Raw genomic sequence first — 4,109 nt, forward strand, 5'->3', positions numbered from 1 at the left:
TCTGATCCGAACAGCTAACTCAAAAGATTATCGTGTAAAAATGGACATTTCCCACAGTTCTTGCCAAAAAGCTGCTAAGGAAAAGAAGATTCGTCCATGCAAAGTTCATATTTAGATAGGTGACCCAGAGAATCGTAAAACAGAGAGCTAAATTCGAGAGAAGGGAGGTCCACAAGGATCTGCTTTAAGGCCTTTGTTCTTCAAAATATTTACGAATGATCTGCCTTTGGGCATTATGCATGTTGACACCAAACGTCTAATTTATGAGTATGTTGTGAAACTATATGGTATAATAACAAATCAAGATGCTGACAACCTTCAGCTATCCGTAATTGAATTTTAAAGCTAGACAACTGCCGACGCTCTTTATATCCATTCAGCTAAATGTACAACCATCACTTGCCACAACACTAGAAGACCGAATCTATCAAAATGTATCAAATATGACCATACCATAGCACGGCTTAATTAGACTATGTAATTAATAGAGCTCAAATTGTAAAAGACTTGGGAGTGGCATTCAGCATAAACTGCACATTCCATCAACTATCAATGCAATAGTTGGAAAATCCAGTAGGAAAATTAGGTTTATAAAAAGAGACATGTATATATACGAGTACAGTATATACCATGATTTAAAATTTACCTCCATGCTTTTCAAGATGACGGTATTGCCCATTCTCGAATATGTATCTCCCACTTGAAATCCTCGAAATCCAGCAGACAATCTTACAACTAAGCAGATCGAGGGTGTTCGGAAACAGTTTATATGGTGCTTTTCCAAATACATCGATACGAAATTCCTCGCGTCATTGACGGGATTTAAATTCAGGTCTTTTCCACAAGTGTGGAGAGAATGGTGATTATACCAACTGTGCTACCCAAGAAGGAGCCAGCGAGGTGGCTGCAGTAGTGGATAATCCACTCCTGAGGATTCTGAAGTCAGCAAGAGTTTATTACGTTAAAAGATTGATGAGAAACAGTTATAATTTGTAATCCTTTCCTTACAAAGCAGGAATCTGAAAATTCTCACATGGGAGAGGGAAGAGACCTCTCTACATCAGTAGTAAAGTTCCTCATAAAGACGACTTTATGAGGAACTTTACAAAACACGACAATTTAGCCAATAGATAATCCACTCTCAATACACTAGGCGTGACGGCATTCAACAGTCGGTGGTTGGTGCGCCATATCGTGTTTCCTGATTATCGGCCCTGTTTTCTTTACAAAAACGGATAACGCCCAGAGTTATTTGAAAATGTTCGAGCACGTCATTGACCTACTGGATGACGTCGGATGTCGGGATTTTAAACGAAACGACAATTGCACACAATCTCCGCAACATTACAGACAATGAAATCCGGCTTCGAATATTGATCTCTAAGAGATTTTAGTACAGAATGGCGGGCGCACCCAACATCTCTTATATCATATTGTGATCGCATATCATAATATGTTATCAAACTATGTGTTTGTGTGTTGTTGTTATTTAGGAGCATTAGCAACTAAGGCCATTGCTCCGGGGATATGCGGTGATCATTCCCTGACCTTTCCGCATCCTCCGTATTTGGTGGTGACGGGCTCAAACCCCGGTCTAATCAAGAAGCGGGTGCTACGCACTGCCGCTCCTGCCCACCTGGCTACGGAACTATATGTTGTTTCCTCAAATATAAATGCAATATATGCAATTGTATAGGTTTTGTGACTTTAAAACTCCTTTTAATAGCTTGTTAAGAAATCAGAATTCTATCAATTTGGTCTTCGTGGAGAAATAAATGTCCTCTGATCTCGTACAAAGCAGTAGGATTTTGTTGTCATTGTGAAACATCAATCCACACGAAACTACATGTACTGTTCGTGTGGTCAAGTATTACAGAATTAAGAACAAATGCAATAATTATTGATACATTTAAGAGTAAATGAAATAATTATTAATATTAATAATTATTACTCGTCCTGTATACAAATACAGGACGAGTTACGACTATTTTTCTGAAATAAAATCCCTGTATTAAACTATTGTGTTGTTCCAAACAAGATCCCTGCTCTTCAGAGCCGACCCCAAAATTTGTGGGTCCTGTTCAAGAATTACTTTAAGGCTGTGGGCTCGTTGATAGAAATGCGGATGATATTATTATTTAAACCATTTGAGTGCGGAGCCCTGTTCGACATAACCAGTTGAAGATGCTTGTGTCCAGTTTTGCTCCTCTCATAAGTTAGAACAGACACAAAAAGCATTGAGCACGCTTTCGTTGTATCTTCATTACGAAGATCAGATATATTCCAAAGGATCAAGAATGTCACCTCTTAGACACCCAGGATGAATAAAGTGCCTTCTCCTGCTTTGCAAAGGATCTCTTCACAAGACGAAGAACCCTTCTTGCACAACAAAGGCAGACTTGAACATGATGATCCACAATAGTGAAAGATATATCCACCGAACCAAGATGCCCGTTAGTAAAACAGAAAATTTGCAACAACAGAACTGTAAGAAGGACAATTCTTGACCTCCTCCAGACAAACCTCTTGAAATCGACAACAACTGATTTGGACATTACCAACTGGACTGACAACACCAAAGGCCTATATTAGTGCTCTTTTGCATGGTGCTATCTCTACCACTTCCCTCCTCGGGAGGTGGTAGAGAAAGCACGAGGAGGTGAGGGGACGGTCCCCGTCCCCTCGCCTCCCCACTCTTCCTTCTGGTGGGACACAGGTCTGTCCCACTGTCAAATGCAAGGGTCAATCTGTCTATCGACCCTTTACTTCCAACTTCTACCGCCCAGTTGTCAGTGTCCCAACCCATCCTGCCTCTTCTCACAGCATATGCTCCACACAATCGAAACTTAAAAGCACTAAAATTCTGTTCGCCCAATTTTTCGACCTTATACACCTTTTTGCGATAACCCCTACAGAGTCGTCATTTTTTATTATTTTGTTTTATTTTTAGGCCCTTGCCATTGAAATCCCAGGAAATTAAGTGACAGGGACTGCCAGAGTTCAAATTATATGTTGGTGTACCTGGTCTACCTCCACGGGGCAAAGTGTGGGCAACGTTGGGTCCCATTAGGGGCTCAGCGGCTAAATGATCAGATGAACAATGGCACACAACACTACCCTGTACAATATCCATACACTTTTAAATCTCTGGCATTTACAGTGTACTGTATCATACGACAATGTAAACTCGCGGTGATGGGAGAAACCCCCTGGTACCGTTTGACCTTCAACACACTGAAGACTGAGCACTCTGGGCATTAGCTCAGGTTTAGCAGACTGTAATTCTGCAGGGTTGTTATAAAATCCTTTCCCACTTTCAAAAATTAATAACTCGCAAATTATGCATAGTATCGAGAAACGGATTTTGAATCAATACACGTGCGATTTTTTAAACAAAAACAAATAAGTTCGAAATTTGACCACCACAGATTAAGCGACTTTTCACTCCAATTAACAAATAAATAATAAATAAACAAACTAGCTTTTCATTGCAAACAGGAATTACTCTGAAATCAGATGATTCCAGTGTGTACTCGTCTAATGTTATTATACAGCGTAAAGATAAAATGCTAGAAGGTGTAGCGATAACTTAAGAAGTAACCAAGACGAATCAAGTTCGTCTTAATACATTGCTTAAAGATAAGGCACTTTTAATTAAACTTTATTACAAGAATATCAATAGTGCTATTTTTTACATAGTGTCTTTGTTAAGCGGTGCCAGTGGTTTCCACAAAACCACTCAGTGGCAATGTGAAGATTCAGGACTTTGCAAGACCAGAAGAGTGTGAGTTATGTTGGATACCGTAAGTTATGCTTACTTGGTGCGATCACCAAGGAAGACACTTCCCGGCATTCATCCAAGGCACGAGGAGCCGTACCAGGAGCGGATAAGAACGTCTGACGAGGCTGGCCCCTGGCAGAGCCAGGGGGAAGCCCCAAATGAAGAGAAAAACGGAGACAGTGGAAGAAGGGGAAATCAAAAGTGAAAGTGAAATAGGGACATCAAGAAAGATGTTCCCGAGGCGAGTAGGAGCTAGAAAAACCTGTAGTAAGTGCAGTGCCCTAAAGAAGGGTGGAGAGGATTAAGGGAGTAAAGTGCCTAAACGTGA

This window comes from Mastigoproctus giganteus, chromosome 10 (assembly GCF_048544385.1).
Source record: "Mastigoproctus giganteus isolate SK-2022 chromosome 10, ASM4854438v1, whole genome shotgun sequence".
Lineage (NCBI taxonomy): Eukaryota > Metazoa > Arthropoda > Arachnida > Uropygi > Thelyphonidae > Mastigoproctus > Mastigoproctus giganteus.